Raw genomic sequence first — 19,901 nt, 5'->3', positions numbered from 1 at the left:
GTAATGCTTTGGGGCTCTGAATAAACTGTTGCTCACTTTGTAGAGAGTATTACATTTTCGGACACATTTTACCAAAACAGATTTTTGTGTATTAAGTACGTAGTTCTTTCTATAATAAACAGAGACCTGAGACCCTGGCAGATATATTAATTACATATTTTTGCATAATTCTTGGGTGGTGGAAGTGGATAGACATCATTGCAATTGAATAAGGGGTTAATATAAACTAATTGACAGTATCTTGTGTAGGAGAAAGGCGAGTTGGCTAGAGTAGCCGTGTGTATTAATCCTGGTTGCATATCTAAGTCACGTGCTCACTTGCGTGCTGTTCATGACAGCTGGAATATGGGGACGGATTGAGGTAAGATACTGTACATTTGAGGGACCTTTGCAAAGGTGAAAAGTGGTCCAGCTTGCGAGCTACGTATTAACCCTTGTCCTGTATGCAGATCACATGCTCACAGGTGTGCCGTATGTGACAACTGGTTTTAAGCTTTTATTATTCTAGCTAGTGTGGTTGGGGAAAAATCCTGAATAATTGTCGTGCTTTATTTGAACAGCTGTATGTCATTTTTGAGGCTTTTAAGTGTTATGGAGGTAACTCATGGTTAAGATATGATGATTAATTTAGACAAAGCATGATATTACACTCAGAAGTAGATTGGTTTATGAAAGACATAGATTTGTGGTTGTCTGGAATGATCGCACATACGCACCCTTTTTGGTCGGCTGTCGGTTCTTACCAAGCAGTCGGATCAGCTGGAATCTGAAAGAGATTCTGCTGGTCGTATCACAAAAAGTGTTGCACGTCACCATCAACCTGTACATTTAGGCATCAGTGTTCCTTCTGTGGAGGTGCACACTCCGCCTTATGTTGTTTTAAAAAAACGGGAAGAATGTCTCAATTAGGGCCAGAAGTAGAGATTTGGAAAAACCAACAACTCTAGTGAACCTAAGCAAGCTGGAGCTTTGATTAAGCAGGTACCCAAAGAAAGAGGTGAGTAAGCTTTTATGGAGAGGTTTTGCTTGTGATTTTATGCTCCCATCGGCTTATGTTCCGTCTTTGGATTGGGTGGATAAGGTGAAATCAGTAAAAGGGCAGCCGAAGAAAGAAATGCCATTGAGTAGGATGGAGAGTCCATTTGATGATATCCCCATTACGAATTTTAGGGTTTCACCTTTAGATTTAGCCCCCCCGCCCCCCAAAAGCAGGGTCTTTCAGATAAATGAATAATTCATCCCCCCGCCCCCCCCCACAGGGGGCTATAGCTAATGATGTTATCAATAGGGGTGTTTGCTGTGTATCATGTCTCTTCTGTTGCATCATTGGAGTCAGTTAGGAGTCAGGATAGTGGGGCATTAATGGAAAAAACAGATATGGAAGCGGCTTTTAGGCTGCTGCTAATTCATCCAAGTTGTTTCCATCTTCTGGGCTGCAAATTGGAAGGAAGTTTTTATTTCGATAAGTGTTTGCCAATGGGTTGCTTGCTATCGTGTGCTTATTTCGAGGCTTGTGTGACTTTTCTAGAACGGGTGGCTGAAGACCGAGCCAGGTTCCTCTTCAGTCATACATTACATTACCTGGATGACTTTATTTTTGTCGGTCCAAAAATGTCAGGAATATATGCCTTAAATAAATTATGGTGGGTAAAATAAGTTACAAAAACCCTCCACCGTATAGCATACAGCATATTAAACAATCACTTGTGTGCACATTCTCATGTCTTAGGCAGGTCTGCAACCCTGCTTTTCACTATTATCTCCTAGCATACAGTGCTTCCACTGAGCAAAGGATTCTGGGTAATGAAATTCAAATAAGCACACAGTGTCACTTTTTGCTTGAAATCCATTTTGACATGGAGCCCTATGAGCTTATGCCTGCCGCATTACACAGCTTTTCAGCACAGCCTGGGTTAAAGTGCATAGCCAGTAACCTACCTGCAGAGAGCTATTTTGACCTTTTGCGTCTCATCAGTGTGCGGCTGGGTATACTGGCTTTGCCAAACTTTGAATAATCTTGTAATATCTGGGCAAGCGCTTTTGTGTTTCCAAATAAAACTGAAGATCCAAAACAGGTCATTTGTTTTTTTAGGGATTTAAATTCACTCCTTAAGGCTGCGGCCAGGCAGGGAGTGGGCGCGCTGGTGCTTGTGCGCTGTGCCCTGCTCGGTGGGCGATTCGTGAGCACTCGTCTGGGGGCGTGGCCACGACATCACCGAGCTGGTTCTCCCTCATTGGGCGAATCGCTCACGTGACACGCTTGAGAGCGGCAAAATCAAATTTGCTTGCTCTGCAAGCTTCTAAGCGCCGAGCAGGCGCAGGCGCTTGCTCACACTGGCCACACTCAATAGGCAAAACCCGGATGACCGAAACCAGAAGTGATGCGGCACCCGCGCGGGCGCGCCTCACATAACATCCCCCTGTGGATTGGGGAAGCAGGCGGCAGCCTTGTAGGTTGGAACCCCATGCTGGGAGTGTCGCTGCTCCCGCTGGGCAGGCTGCCTCCTGTTTCCCCAATCCACATGTGGATCACTTCCAGTTTCGGACATCCGTTTTTTGCCTATAAGACAGGGGAGACCACGAGGGATACCTCACTCTTTGACAAAGCGCATAACATGCGCGAAACGCATCAGAGTTATTGTTGCCCACCTATCCATGATGTCACTTTCATAATACATTGTTTTTAATTTTCTGATGTGCTGAACTCCATAATTTTTCCTGCTGCTTTGCTCCGTTGATCCTACCCTGGGACTACAATGTACCTGGAAATTACACAGTACCCGGCATACCTGGCCATATTTTCAGTACCTGGAAACCGGTGCCTTGTAATTTCAGTTCTGCTCTGCTCCCTCGGTCTTCCTCTTTGAGAATGGCAGGAGCAGAGCAGGAGGGTGAGGAGGACGAAGGCGACATCCAGGTGGCAGTGGGAGCAGCGGAAGACATCCCTCAGGCGGTGGCAGTAGAGGACGTCATTCTTCAGCCGGTGTGAGCAGCGGAAAATATCCTTCACAGCTGGTGCTGGTGGGAGCAGAGGAACATGTGACCGAAGCAGGAGCGTTACTATTGGACGTCCAACGCAGCTCCTCACCGGCTGTCCAATAGTAATGCTGGCCTTACCCGTAACCGGTTACCCGGTCATTTTTGTGACCAGGTACTACACAATTGAAGACATTAGTTTGCGAACCGTTGGTTCGTTAAAAAATCACATTAAAGAAGTTGCAGTCCCTTATTGGTCAACTAAAGACCTTATTTCTTATAAGGTTATGCCATTGGGTAATTTTTTTTCTAGATTAGCATCTGTGACGGTGGCAGTTAAACACCCACATCATCATATTCAGCTTTCCAAAGTCTTGAAGCACGATTTGCGCATTTGGGCCAATTTCCTTTGTAAAGTTTAATAGAAAATCTTGCTGGAGGCCAAAGTTTAGTACAGCAAGGAGTTAAATCTTTTTACGGATGCAGCAGGTTTTGTTGGTATTGGGGCATACCTTCAAGGTATTTGGCGTGCTGAAGTTTTGCCAGATTTCTGATTTTAAACAGTTTTAGTTAAACATTTACCTATAACTTGATTAGAGTTGTTCCCAATTGTAGCAGTGGAGATTTGGGCTGATGTTTGAAAGAATCGCAAAGTAATTTTTTTTGTCTCACAACATGAGTGTTGTATTAGCCATTCATAAATTGCTCTGCTTCTTCTCCAACGGTAATTTGTTTCTTGAGGCATCTGGTGTTACGCTGTCTGGAATATAACCTTTGTTTCAAGGCTGTTGATGTGCGGGGCTTGCTGAATGACATACTGTAGTCAACTCTTTGTGAGAGAATTTTCGGAATCTGGAGTGGAAACAATGAATGAAGGTTATCATTGCCCAGATTACCTTTGGTTGTTGGTACCCACAAAATAGAAGAAACACTGAAAAGAGTGCTGGGTCCCTCGACATAGTCATCTTATTTTAAAGTTTTGGCGGATTGGAATTGTTTCTTGGAAAAATTTGGGATGTTGCTGGACAAGGATGACTTGATTGACATCATGATTGCTATTATTTTTAAAGATAGGGGACACGGTTTGGCTATCAGAGCTATAAAAAGAGGATAGCTGGGGTTTCTTATTTTTTTTAAAATTACGAGGTTTGCAGGATTTTACAAATAATTTACGGTAAGTAGAACATTCAAGGAATATTAAAGGGTATTGTTGCAAAGAATTCTAGACGTCCACTAACACTGGTCACTCTTAAAAGTAGGGAAAAAAAGGCAAATGTCTCAGAGCCTCCACAGGGGGGATGAGGCGCCGTCGAGACCCCAAATTGAATGCACTCAGCACAACTATATAATTACAGTCTTGATAAGTAGTAGAAAAGTAGAAAGTGTACAGTTGTGCGCTGGTATTGCATAATACTGATGGCTAGAGCTTGGGTTGGAAATATACTTGTGATCCTCAAGAAGCAAATACCCCAAACAGTTGTGGAGGGTGGATAGTTGTAAAGTTAAATGAAACGATGTGATTAGTATATTACACAATAAAACCTGGGGGGGTAATGATCGTGAACACAGTAAAAATGCTGGTGAGCAACGACAGGTAAGTCAAACCGTGTTACCTTTTTATAGCAGATGGCAACTTGATCTATTAATTGCGGCGATTGCATCACTCTAATTTGTGTTTGCTAACAGATAATTACGGATATTTGTAATCAGCACGAGAGGTCCCTACCCGGCTGCCTGTGAGGAGCGTCTGGGCAGTAAAGTACAGTAGGAATCCTCCAGGTACCAACGAGTCTGTATGGTCAGGCGTGGTATTAATTGACGTCATTGCTACTTAGAGGTCTGCAAACAAATCTAAATATAGTTAATTGGTTGCAGCAAGGGTAGCAGCCTGGTGTTTGGTTGCTAATTGAATAATAGATCAATGTAGTGTGCAATTGGTGGAGTGGCATGGTAATTAGCCACTATACAGTATTGACAGAAATCCACTGATTACCTATATTATCAATTGGTCTGTGTACTCAGATATTGGTATTTAATGTAGCAGACTGCTACTTAGTAACCCGCAAACCAGTCTGAATGAACAATTGTTTGCACCAATTGTGGCAGCCTTGTGCTAGGTGGCTGTTGAATAGTAGATCACTGTTGAATTATTAGAGTGGCAAATTAATAAGCGGCTGTGTGTGATCTGGTTATATGTGCTTGCAGCACCCAATTTAAGGCAGAAAGTAACACACATTCCCAGCTAGCTCAAACGCCTACACCCACCACATCATATATTATGTCAAAAAAAAGAGTGCTACTGAGTGTGGCAAATGTACACAACAAAAGAGAGGGGTGCCCAATGCTACATCCAATTGACAAAACATATGGTAATAAGTATAAAGTTGAAATACTTCAATAATAATAATAATTACTTGGTTATTTAGTTTAACCCTTTAGCCAAAGCGTTGTAAGCCTGCATACCAAACGTCAAGGTATAACCAAAAATGCAGGTCCTACACTACACTGTGAACCCTTCCCTTTACCTCCGTATGAGGGGAAAGAACCATAGTAGGTCCTGTTCTTGCAGCAAAGTGAAAAGACCTCCCAGAATTTCTGACTGGTAACAGTTGTATGGAGGTAGTTAGCACCTCCCCCCAGAGCTCACTCCTCCTCACTTTTTTAACTTGGGATGTCTTTGACAAAAACTCTTTGACAAAGTCCTAGTTACAGCACAAAACGCGTCAGAGTTTCCTTGTGGCATTTTGTATATGTCTAGTGCACATTAAAAGTTACTTTTTACTTAGTAATTGCGCTTTGGTTTACCCACAGGAATGGCTGTGAACAGCCATACCTACCTTTTTTCTATCTGACTTCCTGAGGCTGGAGCACACCGACACTGCACCTGGATCAAGTCTTTGTATTACAGCGTTTGACTGGCGGCATCGACGTGTCAAGTCTGTGAGTACTGCACCTTCAGGGTCTTACGGAATGTGCTTAGGACGCCAGGATTAGTGAGGGTAGTGGCGGAGTATTAAGTATTAACGGGGTGATCTGCTTTGACCCTTGCTCCCTACCACATTTTAGCCCACTTCCTGAGGTTGACACACAGTGAGCCCTCCTTATACGCTAATTACTAAGTGGATCTGTGTAAGGAATCCACACCTCAGTTTGCTGCTTTCCTTGCCTTACAGACCTGTGCAGTCCTAGAACACTCCCCCTGATATCTACTGCAGCTGTGCAAGCTATTACTGCAGCCCCAGCCTGGGTTCAGTCATTAGAGCAATGCTGTCACACGCCCCTTCTGCTATTGGTTCGCTGACCTTTAAATACAGCATTCCCACAATGGTTCTCGGCTGAGCATAATCCTTCTTGGATGTTCACTGTGTTTGCCACAGCCAACTGTCTTGGCCGCCTTGTTGCTGTTTTCATGTTCATGTTCCTTGTTCCTAGTTCATGTTCCTAGTTCCTGGTTCCTGGGGCCTGCTGCTCTCTCTCCATTGCAGAGGCCGTGTCCTGGTTCCTGTGCTGAAGCGGTAGATCTCCAGCGTAACTTCAGCTCCCTGTTTCCTGAGGTCTGCTGCCCTTCCCGTAGCAGAGGCCTGTCTCTGAGTCCTGGGGTCTGTAGCTCTCTCTCCCCGCAAGGCTCGTTCTGGACTCCTGCGCTGAAGCATTGGTTTACCAGAGCTACCTGGCGGTTTGCCTACTCCGGTCAGCCTTCTCCTTCCTGAGACCGGTGCCATGAGCCGTGGATGCCACTCGCGCAAACCCCGTTCCTGACCTGCAGCAATTTCGCTGAAGCAGGAAGACCTGCTTGATCTCCTGTTGCCGATTCCCTTCTTGGACTACGTTTACCATGATGTCTCCAATCCTGACCCTGGCTCGTCCACTGACTACTCTGCTCTCTCCAGTCCCAACCCTGCTATGTACGACTACAAACTGCGCAATCCAGATCAGCCTGCGCGGTCTAAGGTCGGTGCTTATACACCGCGCGGTCCGACCCAGGTTTGTGTCGAGCACAACCGTGACAATCTGATCCATGGCAGGACTGATACAAATATATTTCATTGTTGCAGTGCCATTGCTTGTCATTTTGGAGCACCGGTTTTGGCGTTTATTCTCCACTTTATACATAGGTAGCACATCTCGCTTGGCTACCTTGTACAGCATTCCCAAAGTGCATGAGTAGCAGGTGCCCCCTCCCGGGCTTCCCATAATCTAAGGGATTGGTAACCTGACTGCAAATGCAAGTGTGTACATTGGCAGGGTACTCAAACCATTTGTGATTATGCTTCCCTCATACCTGCAAGACACTAAGGATGTCCTGCTGTGTCTGGGTGGTGTGTCCATGGATATTCATACTCTCTTAGTGGGCCATGATGTGGAGGCCCTCTACACCAGCTTCTCCCATGCTTGAATGAGGGCAGTGTCCTACTTCCTACAGACCAGAGGTACCCAATTCAATACCCACAACAAATTCATCCTCCAAGAATTTTGTCCTGTCACAAAACTACTTCCTTTCTAACAACAAAATTTACCACCAGATCCAGGGTACAGCAGTGGGCACAACATGTCCGCCTACATATGCCAACCTGTTCCTTGGCTGGTGGGAATGGACAGTACTGATGAAATGGATGAATACACACAATATATCGACCTTTGGAGTCGATATATCGATGATATTTTAATTCTCTGTCATGGTCCCATGAACAGTCTATTAGACTTCAGCTCCCTTCTGAACACCAGCGGTCTGAACCTTAGGCTAACAAGCGAGATTTAGACTGGCTCTCTCAATTTCCTAGACCTCACTATTTACAGAGACAGTGAGTGCAACTTTCTAACCAAGACATTTTGGAAAAGTACTGCAACTATTATCCCCCTCAGGTTCGACTCTCATTATTCTGCCCATATTGTTAACAACATACCAACAGGTCAAGTCCTACAGTTGTGCAGGAATTGCACAACAGACTCTGACTTCGAACAACAAGGCACAGAGATTACCTCTAAATTTGGGGCAAGAGGCTACAGCAAAGGTGCCTAAAGAAGGTATACAACAAAAAACAGACAAAGATGCCCAAAGCTACTTCCAATGTGACAAAAATACACTGTGCAATACCTATATATTCTCTTGAAAAAAGGGTCAGTTAGTTTAACCCTTTGGCCAAAGCATCTTAATTTGGTAGGTCAGTTTAATTTTGCCAGGTTACGACAGATCCAATGTGATCATTCTTCCTGTAATTATACAAGTTAATAAGAATTTTAACCCAGGGAGTGTTAGGTCCTGCTACGGTCATGCCTTGAAAGTGGCAGCAGGCTTAAGACGCTTTGGCCAAAGGGTTAAACTAAATTACCCTTTTTTAAGAGAATATATAGGTATTGCACTGTGTATTTTTGTCACATTGGAAGTAGCTTTGGGCATCTTTGTCTGTTTTTTTGTTGTATACATTTAGCCACGCCCACAAGCACTCCTTTTGACACTTATATACATATATATTATGTGGTAATGGTAGGGGTTTCTCAGAGCTTGTTGGGTATCAGTGTGCCTAAAGAAGGTGTACAAACGGACCAAGTCATCAAACTGCCAGGAACTTTTGTCATTCAATAAATGCAGCACAAGTCAATCAAAAGGGATTACAACAGCAAATGGAATCAGATAAATACCGTATTACAGAGACACTGGCACCTGCTATTGGATGATGAGGACCTCAGACAGGTCCATAAGCCTAAATGCTGGGGGGTCCTGAAGGTGCAGACATCACACCCCCCCCCCCACCCTTGGATGCAGGTCTTGAGGAGGGAGACATGGAACACGCAAGGAATTCTCATGTTGGCAGGCAGCTTACGTTCTAAGGAAACCAGATTAATCTGATTTATGAACTTGATGTGCCAATACATTTAGGGCCAATGGCATTTTGATGTGGATATTCCACGTGGAGAGCCACACAAGGTCCCCAGGTTGAGGAGTCGGTGAAGGTCTCCTTTTCCTATCAGTGTATGACTTCTGCCTAATGGAAGCCTTGTTGATGTTGGCCTGAATCTTCTCCCAGAGTTCTGGTAGATCCTGCATTCTTAGATCCAGGGCTGGTACCCTGTTTTGTCTACGTCTAGGTATTTACTTGCATTTCTCCCAAGCCATTTCATCCTCTGGCCGATGGACTCACCGTACAAACCAATCAGTCAGTAGAGCCATTCCTCAGGTGCTTTGTTTCTGATCTGACTGACAGAAAAAGTCGTGAAGACCGGACAGGAGGAGTAATCACTAAAACATGTACTGTAGGAAGTGTTCCTCTATCTCAAGCATGTCAAACTCAAAGGCTAACACGGGCCAAATAAATAAGGTTTAAGTTTAGGTGGGCCGCAAAAAACAACAACTTCAATTTTCATACAAACCTAGGTTTATTTTGAAAAGTATAGTATAAAAAAAAGAACAAGAACAATGATAATGTTAATGTTTTCTTCATGACACTTGGCATCTCTGACTCTCTCTGACTCTCTCTCTGACTGACTCTCTCTCTCTCTCTGACTGACTCTCTCCCTCTCTCTCTGACTCTCTGACTCTCTCCCTCTGACTCTCTCCCTCTGACTCTCTCTCTCCCTCTCTGACTCTCTCTCTCCCTCTCCGACTATCTCTGATTATCTCTCTCTCCCTCTCTCTCCCTCTCTCTGACTCTCTATCCCTCTCTCTGACTCTCTCTCCCTCACTCTGACTCCCTCTGACTCTCTCCCTCCCTCTGACTCTCTCCCTCCCTCTGACTCAATCTCTCTGACTCTCTCTCTCTCTGACTCTCTCTCTGACTCTCTCTCTCTGACTCTCTCTCTCTCTGACTCTCTCTCTTTGACTCTCTCTCTCTTTGACTCTCTCTCTCTGACTCTCTCTCTCTCTGACTCTCTCTCTCTCTGACTCTCTCTCTCTCTCTGACTCTCTCTCTCTCTGACTCTCTCTCTCTCTCTCTGACTCTCTCTCTCTGACTCTCTCTCCCTCTCTCTGACTCTCTCTCTCCCTCTCTCTGACTCTCTCTTTCTCTCTCTGACTCTCTCTCCCTCTCTGACTCTCTCCCCCTCTCCGACTCTCTCCCCCTCTCCGACTCTCTCCCCCTCTCCGACTCTCTCCCCCTCTCCGGCTCTCTCTCCCCCTCTCTGACTCTCTCTCCCTCTCTCTCTCCCTCTCCGACTCTCTCTCCCCCTCTCTCCGACTCTCTCCCCCTCTCCAACTCACACACTCTCTCAGAAACACACACTCTCTCTCTCTGACACACACACTTTCTCTCTCTAAGACACACACTCTCAGACACACACTCTCTCTCTCTCAGACACACACTCTCTCTCAGACACACACACACACACACACACACAGTCTCTCAGACACACACACACACACACACACACAGTCTCTCAGACACACACACTATCAGACACACACACTCTCTCTCAGACACACACACTCTCTCTGACACACACACTCTCTCTCAGACACACACACTCTCTCTCAGACACACACACTCTCTCTCAGACACACACACTCTCTCTCAGACACACGCTCTCTCTGACTCTCGCTCTCTGACTCTCGCTCTCTCAGACACTCTCTCTCTCTCTGACACTCTCTCTCTAAGACACTCTCTCTCTCAGACACTCTCTCTCTCTCAGACACTCTCTCTCTGACACTCTCTCTCTCTCTAACACTCTCTCTCTCTCTGACACTCTCTCTCTCTCAGACACTCTCTCTCTCTGACAATCTCTCTCTCAGACACACACTCTCTTTCTCAGACACACACTCTCTCTCAGACACACACTCTCTCTCTCAGACACACACTCTCTCTCAGACTCACACTCTCTCTCTCAGACACACACTCTCTCTCTGACTGACTCTCTCTGACTCTCTCTCTCCCTCTCTGACTCTCTCTCTCTGACTCTCTCCCTCTGACTCTCTCTCTCCCTCTCTGAATTTCCCTCTCTGACTCTCTCTCTCTCCCTCTCAGACTATCTCTGATTATCTCTCTCGGACTCTCTCTCCCTCTCTCTGACTCTCTCTCCCTCTCTCTGACTCCCTCTGACTCTCTCCCTCCCTCTGACTCTCTCCCTCCCTGACTCTCTCCCTCCCTCTGACTCTCTCCCTCCCTCTGACTCTCTCCCTCCCTCTGACTCTCTCTCTGACTTTCTCTCTCTGACTCTCTCTCTCTGACTCTCTCTCTCCCTCTCTCCCTCTCTCTGACTCTCTCTCCCTCTCTCTGACTCTCTCTCCCTCTCTCTGACTCTCTCTCCCTCTCTCTGACTCTCCCTCTCCCTCTATGACTATCCCTTTCACGCCCACTCTCTCCCCCTCTCCAACTCTCTCCCCCTCTCTGACTCTCTCCCCTTCTCCGACTCTCTCCCCCTCTCCAACTCTCTCCCCCTCTCCGACTCTCTCCCCCTCTCCGACTCTCTCCCACTCTCTCCCTCTCCGAATTTCTCTCCCCCTCTCCGACTCTCTCCCCCTCTCCGACTCACACACCCTCTCTCAGAAACACACACTCTCTCTCTCTGACACACATACTCTCTCTCAGACACACACACTCTCTCTCTCAGACACACACTCTCTCTCTCAGACACACACTCTCTCTCAGACACACACTCTCTCTCAGACACACACTCTCTCTCTCAGACACACACTCTCTCTCTGACTGACTTTCCCTCTCTGACTCTCTCTCTCCCTCTCTGACTATCTCTGATTATCTCTCTCTGACTCTCTCTCCCTCTCTCTGACTCTCTCTCCATCTCGCTGACTCCCTCTGACTCTCTCCCTCCCTCTGACTCTCTCCCTCCCTGACTCTCTCCCTCCCTCTGACTCTCTCCCTCCCTCTGACTCTCTCCCTCCCTCTGACTCTCCCTCCCTCTGACTCTCTCTCTCTGACTCTCTCTCTCTCTCTCTGATTCTCTCTCTCTCTGACTCTCTCTCTCCCTCTCTCTGACTCTCTCTCCCTCTCCCGACTCTCTCTCCCTCTCTCTGACTTTCTCTCCCTCTCTCTGACTCTCCCTCTCCCTCTATGACTATCCCTTTCACGCCCACTCTCTCCCCCTCTCCGACTCTCTCCCCCTCTCCGGCTCTCTCCCCCTCTCTGACTCTCTCCCCCCCTCCGACTCTCTCCCACTCTCTGACTCTCTCTCCCTCTCCGACACTCTCTCCCACTCTCCGACTCTCTCTCCCTCTCCGACTCTCTCTCCCCCTCTCCGACTCTCTCCCCCTCTCCGACTCTTTCCCCCTCTCTGACTCTCTCCCCCTCTCTGACTCTCTCCCCCTCTCCGACTCTCTCCCCCTCTCTGACTCTCTCCCCCTCTCCGACTCTCTCCCTCTCTCTGACTCTCTCTCCCTCTCCGACTCTCTCTCCCCCTCTCCGACTCACTCCCCCTCTCCGACTCACACACTCTCTCTCAGAAACACACACACTCTCTCTCAGAAACACACACACTCTCTCTCTCTGACACACACACTCTCTCAGACACACACACTCTCTCTCTCAGACACACACACTCTCTCAGACACACACACTCTCTCTCTCAGACACACACACTTTCTCTCTCAGACACACACACACTCTCTCTCTCAGACACACACACTCTCTCAGACACACACACTCTCTCTCAGACACACACAATCTCTCTCAGACACACACACTCTCTCTCAAACACACACACTCTCTCTCTCAGACACACACACTCTCTCTCAGACACACACACACTCTCTCTCAGACACACACACCCTCTCTCTGACACACACTCTCTCTCTCAGACACACTCTCTCTCTCAGACACACTCTCTCTCTCTGACACACACTCTCTCTCTCTCTGACACTCTCTCTCTCTCTCAGACACTCTCTCTCAGACACTGTCTCTCTCTTTGTCTCTGACTCTCTCTCTCTCTGACACTCTCTCTCTCAGACACTCTCTCTTTCTCTCTCTCTCTGACACTTTCTCTCTCTCTGACACACTCTCTCTCTCCCTCTCTCTGACACACTCTCTCTCTCTGACACACTCTCTCTCTGTCTCTGACACTCTTTCTCTCTCTGACACTCTCTCTGACACTCTCTCTCTCTCTCAGACACACTCTCTCTCTCTCAGACACTCTCTCTCTCTGACACTCTCTCTCTCTGACACTCTCTCTCTCTGACACTCTCTCTCTGTGACACTCTCTCTCTCAGACTCTCTCTCTCTCTGACATTCTCTCTCTCTGACACTCTCTCTGACACTCTCTCTGTCTCTGACACTCTCTCTCTCTGAGACAATCTCTCACTCTTAGACACTCTCTCTCTCCCTCCCTCCCTCTCTGACACACTCTCTCTCTCTCAGACACACACACTCTCTTACACTCTCTCTCTCTCAAACACTCTCTGACACTCTCTCTCTCAGACACACACTCTCTCAGACACACACTCTCTCAGACACACACTCTCTCTCTCAGACACACACTCTCTCTCTGACACTCTCTCTCTCTCTGACACTCTCTCTCTCTCTCTGACACACTCTCTCTCTCAGACACTCTCTCTGTCTCTCTCTCAGACACTCTCTCTCAGACACTCTCTCTCAGACACTCTCTCTCAGACACTCTCTCTCAGACACTCTCTCTCTCTCTCAGACACTCTCTCTCTCAGACACACACTCTCTCTCAGACACACACTCTCTCTCAGACACACACTCTCTCTCAGATACACACTCTCTCTCAGACACACACTCTCTCTCTCTGACACACTCTCTCTCTCTCTGACACTCTCTCTCTCTGACACTCTCACTCTGACACTCTCTCTCTGACACTCTCTCTTTTGGATACTCTCTCTCTCTCTTGGACACACACTCTCTCTCTCTCTCAGACACTCGCTCTCTCTCTCTCAGACACTCGCTCTCTCTCTCAGATACTCTCTCTCTCTCTCAGACACTCTCTCTCTCTCAGACACACTCTCTCTCTCTCAGACACACTCTCTCTCTCTCAGACACACTCTCTCTCTCAGACACTCTCTCTCATACACTCTCTCTCTCCCTCTCTCTGACACACTCTCTCTCTCTGACACACTCTCTCTCTCTGTCTCTGACACTCTCTCTCTCTCTGACACTCTCTCTCTCAGACTCTCTCTCTCTCTCTCTGACACTCTCTCTCTCTCTCTGACTCTTTCTCTCTCTCTGACACTCTCTCTGTCTCTGACACTCTCTCTCTCTCTGAGACTCTCTCTCTCTCTCTCTTAGACACTCTCTCTCTCCCTCTCTCCCTCTCTGACACTCTCTCTCTCAGACACACACTCTCTTTCTCAGACACACACACACTCTCTCTCAGACACACACACCCTCTCTCAGACACACACACTCTCTCTCTCAGACACACTCTCTCTCAGTCACACACTCTCTCTCTCAGACACACACTCTCTCTCTCAGACACACTCTCTCTCTCAGACACACTCTCTCTCTCTGACACACACTCTCTCTCTCTCTCTGACACTCTCTCTCTCTCTCAGACACTCTCTCTCAGACACTGTCTCTCTCTTTGTCTCTGACTCTCTCTCTCTCTGACACTCTCTCTCTCAGACACTCTCTCTTTCTCTCTCTCTCTGACACTTTCTCTCTCTCTGACACACTCTCTCTCTCCCTCTCTCTGACACACTCTCTCTCTCTGACACACTCTCTCTCTGTCTCTGACACTCTTTCTCTCTCTGACACTCTCTCTGACACTCTCTCTCTCTCTCAGACACACTCTCTCTCTCTCAGACACTCTCTCTCTCTGACACTCTCTCTCTCTGACACTCTCTCTCTCTGACACTCTCTCTCTGTGACACTCTCTCTCTCAGACTCTCTCTCTCTCTGACATTCTCTCTCTCTGACACTCTCTCTGACACTCTCTCTGTCTCTGACACTCTCTCTCTCTGAGACAATCTCTCACTCTTAGACACTCTCTCTCTCCCTCCCTCCCTCTCTGACACACTCTCTCTCTCTCAGACACACACACTCTCTTACACTCTCTCTCTCTCAAACACTCTCTGACACTCTCTCTCTCAGACACACACTCTCTCAGACACACACTCTCTCAGACACACACTCTCTCTCTCAGACACACACTCTCTCTCTGACACTCTCTCTCTCTCTGACACTCTCTCTCTCTCTCTGACACACTCTCTCTCTCAGACACTCTCTCTGTCTCTCTCTCAGACACTCTCTCTCAGACACTCTCTCTCAGACACTCTCTCTCAGACACTCTCTCTCAGACACTCTCTCTCTCTCTCAGACACTCTCTCTCTCAGACACACACTCTCTCTCAGACACACACTCTCTCTCAGACACACACTCTCTCTCAGATACACACTCTCTCTCAGACACACACTCTCTCTCTCTGACACACTCTCTCTCTCTCTGACACTCTCTCTCTCTGACACTCTCACTCTGACACTCTCTCTCTGACACTCTCTCTTTTGGATACTCTCTCTCTCTCTTGGACACACACTCTCTCTCTCTCTCAGACACTCGCTCTCTCTCTCTCAGACACTCGCTCTCTCTCTCAGATACTCTCTCTCTCTCTCAGACACTCTCTCTCTCTCAGACACACTCTCTCTCTCTCAGACACACTCTCTCTCTCTCAGACACACTCTCTCTCTCAGACACACTCTCTCTCTCTCAGACACACTTTCTCTCTCAGACACACACTCTCTCTCTCAGACACTCTCTCTCTCTCAGACACACTCTCTCTCTCTCAGACACACTCTCTCTCTCTCAGACACACTCTCTCTCTCAGACACACTCTCTCTCTCTCAGACACACTTTCTCTCTCAGACACACTCTCTCTCTCTCAGACACACTCTGTCTGACACACTGTGACGGTAGGGAGGGTTTGGCCCGGGGTTAACGGGGTTACACCCCAAGGGCCCCCTCTAACCTCGCCAGGGAGACAAGGGGTTAACTGGGCTGAGGCCCAGAAATGTGATTTTACCCTTGTTATACCCTGTGTAAATGTATTCTCCCCCTGTTTCCCTGTCCCATTGTAATGTCTGGGTTAATCAGTGTTTGCATAACACACACACTGGGTCATCAGGGGTTAACTGTGTAAGCCCAGTGGGCTAGTTAATGCGTTATCTGTGTATTCCCTTTGCCTCATGGGCCTGCAACTGCCTGTGTCAGAGTGTAAGTGATGTCTGGAACATGAGGGGAAAGGGGGGGAATATTTTAACCTGTCTTGCCTGCCAGCGAGGTATTCTGAGCTGGGGTCTTAGAGAAGAGAAGGTTTTAGAACCCCACATGATAGATGCAGATGGGGGACATATATTTTTGATAAAGTGACTTTTTGCGGTTTGTGGAAATGTCCAGAAACCAAATGGTTTGCCTCATCTGAGTCTAGTCACTTGCCTATGCACGCTTCCTCTCTCCCAGTGCATATCAAAAGGGAGGTGTGAATTGGCCAGCTTGGAGCCTGGCTTCCCAGGGGAATTGTTTATGCAAGGAGCAATAGCCCACTTCAAAAGGTTTTATTGATGGGGCCAGGGGGGGGGGCTACCCCCAACAGGATATCAAAAGTGAGTAACTTTATTAAAAATAAGAATATTATGAGATGTCCTTGGCTGAACCAGCTAAGAATTACATAAGTGTATTGGCGGGAGTCAGCCGATCTTTTGAGTCTAAACATTGTATATGTACCTGCTGCTAAATGCCAGATATTAATATCTCTATTAATGTTCATATTACAATGTAATTGTTGGTCTTTCTGCGACCGTCAGGTGCCACAGACCGTAGTAATATATCTCACCTGACTGTGTATTACGGAACGGAAGTTATGCAATGATTTGCAGTAAATATGACATTTTGGTTGAGTCTGAGAAACTGCAGCCCCCCTGCTATGATAATGAGCAGGAAAGGAGAATTTACAAGCCTGGTCATCAAAGACCAGATTGCTAATTGTTTTGCTAGCCGTCGCGGCACCTAGGGAAAGAGATGAGCTGGAAATGGTATATAAGTCAAAGCCACCCTCTACCCAAGTTGTTCATGCTGTTCATGCAAAGTTGTTCATGTTGTTCATGCAAAGTTCTTCATTGTTCTTCATGCAAATGATCTTCATGCATGCATGTATCCTGCCTGTTTTGCTGGGATGTCAACTGAAATATGGGAGAAGTGGCCAGTCTCTAATCCTGATGGCTTTCTTGCCATAATCTTTAAGTAAGTGTCTATATTTTGCCTGTTATTTGTACATATCTGCTGTGTTTACCTTTATCAAGGGATAAAATCACTTTATTATATCTTAAGTCTCGTCCCAGTTCAAACCCAGGTATATATATATATTTATATATAGTTTTGGTGTAAATTACAACTTGTCACAAGCTACCGTGACAAGCTTGTAATTAACTGGTGGCAGCGGTGGGATCGAACTGGACCTGGATTACAGTATTCTGCGGGGTACTGTGATCCAGTGGGAACTTGATGGTAATTGCAAGTTCCTGGGACTAAAGATATTGAACACACAGTGTACAACATATAACACAAGATATGGCACCTCCTCACTGTTCCCCTACTTGTGAGAAGCATTTCCTCCAGAACCAAAGTGCCGGCCATCCGTCTGACTGGAGCCGGGCACTGAGACCAGAGGAGTGCATCAAGTCAGCGCGGGGAGCAGCAGCCAGCAAGGCTGAGAGAGAGACAGCAATGGGTGAGCATGAAACCCGGCAGGCTGAGCAAAGATCCACAGCTGCAGCTGCTGTAACCATCACACCGCCCGGAGAGCAGGGAAGGGACCCAGCTCCGGGATGGCAGAGACTTGTGGAGGGAGCGGGTGGTCTTGCACCAGGAGAGGCATTGGCCGTTGCGGCGGCCAGTCCATTTTACCCAGAATTACTGGCCCTGATGTTTGCACACGGAGAGATGTCCCCAGCAGAGCGGCTCGAGCAGCTGAAGCTGGCAATGATCCGACCCGCTTATCCCCTCCCAGAGCCCGGCGCTCAGGCAACTCCGCTCTGGACTCCGTTGCCCCTTGCTGGGGTTAGTCCACCGGCGGCGGAGAAGCTCTGGAATGAGCCCGGCGCTCCGGCAACTCCGCTCTGGACTCCGTTGCCCCTTGCTGGGGGTAGTCCACCGGTGGCAGAGAAGCACCGGCAGTTGCTGCGGCACTGCCAACAAATGGGCCACAATAATGCCCAGTGCCCTGACCGTGCGCGGTCAGGCGAAGAAGCCCCTCAGGGCCAACGCACACGAGCTGCGGAAAAGATGACCCAGTTAGCGGCATCCTCTGATGGCTCCTGCCCAGCTGGGGCGACAACCCTCCGCGGGACGTCTCCTGGAGAACCTGGATGGGCTGCATCAGCAACAGCGGCGGAGAGCAGCGGCCATCCACCTGATCCCGGCGGAGAACCAGCGGCGGCGGCAGAGAAGACGCCACTACTCCGGCATCCTGCCGGCGGCAGTTTTATTTGGGGGGAGGAACAGGGTTTGCGGGAGGGGGTTATTTTACCAAGTTTGCATGGATCTGTGTTCCTCCACAAAGACCTGGGACCCTTGTCCTGCACCGTTTTACCTGTATCCAACCCGGGCGCTGTTGCGGCAGCGGACCGGTGCTGCCCAGCCCAGATGGGGCCGGCGGCGGCCGCTCCAGTCCCCCTGCAATTGGGACCAACGAAGGCGGCGGTCTCTGCGGGGTACAGCAAGGTAAGCCAGACCAAGTCGCAGACTGACTCTGACTTATGTTTCCCTATGACTGTACCCTGTTGTTTCACTCTAGGGGTGACTGGGGGGTGGCAGGAGATAGGGGCACCAGGGGAGGGGAAGGAAGGGCAGCTGGTAGGGCAGTCAGGATTCCCCATTACCCTGGCGGGGCAGCAAGGGGACTCTCAGTTAAGAGCCCCACTGTTGCAGCCTTGCTCTGGGCTGGAGGTGTCAGGGGTTGTGGCAAAGTTAGACCACCCCCAGATTATCTGCCAGCCAGGAGCTAAGGTGGGTGCATCTGCACCAGCAACCCTGAGCTCATCCCTGGTAATGGGGAGACAGTGTCAGGGAGATGGCCTCACTCAGGTGTCCCTAGGATCCAGGTTAGGAATAGCTAGGGAGAAGCGGAGTGAGGGGAGGCTGCAGGTAGGTAGCCAGCAGCAGATCTCGGTGAGAGAAGGAGGGCTAGTGGTAGCCAGGGAGGGAAAGCATCAGGTATTGCAGCTAGAGTTTCCCGTTACCCTGGCAGAGCCCCAGGGGGCTTCTCAGATCAGCAACCCCCTGTTGCAGCCTGGCTATGGGCTGGGGGTATCATGGGCAGTGGCAGGCTTGTGCCACCCCAGGGATACCTGCCAGCCAAGCGCTAAGGCGGTTGCATCTGGAGGGGTGCCCCTGAGCTCATCCCTGGTAAGGGGGAGACAAGGTCAGGGAGGTAGGTGCACTCAGGTAGTTCCAGGGTCTGGGTTAGGATTGCCCAGGGAGGAGAGGAGTGCAGGTGGGCTGCAGGGAGGTAAGCAGCAGGCTGAGGTGCTGGGCCTAGGGGAGGCTAGGCAGGGAGGCACCATGGAGCAGGGGGAGATAGGAGATCAGTGGGGTGTTAGGCAGCTGGCAGAAGCTAGGGATGGGCTAGGTAGGCAGAAGGTCCCTTGTTCTGACTGGCCAGGAGTGACCCCTCTGACAGAAACCCCTGGGTTCCCAAAGGAGAGGCTGTGGGTAGATAGGCAGCCAGGGAGGAGAGTCAGGAGTATAGCAGGGCAGCTACAGGGTGGCACAGAGCCAGGGCAGGTAGGGTCCCTACAGAAGAGTGACATAACCCTGTCCCAGACTTAGTTGACAGGAAAGCGACGGTCTGTGCTATATAGCTGGTCTCCTGTTGGTGCAGAGATATGCCAGTTTCTGGGCAATGTGCACCGGAGCCCCTTTCACCCTGGACTTGGTTCCCAAGGCACTGGGTGGGGGGCAGAGGGAGGCAAAGGAGAATGCCCGGCTTTGCAGGAACTGGACTTTACAATCCACTGTGTACTGGTCAATGCCGGA

The 19,901-nt window shown here is 48.6% G+C and overlaps 1 long non-coding RNA gene across 1 annotated transcript in view; it reads left to right on the top strand.

The window, feature by feature from the left end:
• The first annotated feature begins 4,674 nt into the window (after positions 1–4,674).
• LOC142491198 (uncharacterized) overlaps positions 4,675–19,901 on the top strand; it is an 84,935-nt gene continuing 69,708 nt past the window's right edge. Inside the window, exons 1-2 of the long non-coding RNA XR_012800338.1 lie at positions 4,675–4,755; positions 5,788–5,916. This is a non-coding gene — a long non-coding RNA (uncharacterized LOC142491198). The remainder of the gene's footprint in view (positions 4,756–5,787; positions 5,917–19,901) is intronic.

This window comes from Ascaphus truei, chromosome 3 (genome assembly GCF_040206685.1).
Source record: "Ascaphus truei isolate aAscTru1 chromosome 3, aAscTru1.hap1, whole genome shotgun sequence".
NCBI lineage: Eukaryota > Metazoa > Chordata > Amphibia > Anura > Ascaphidae > Ascaphus > Ascaphus truei.
This window is presented reverse-complemented; position numbering and strand designations above follow the sequence as displayed.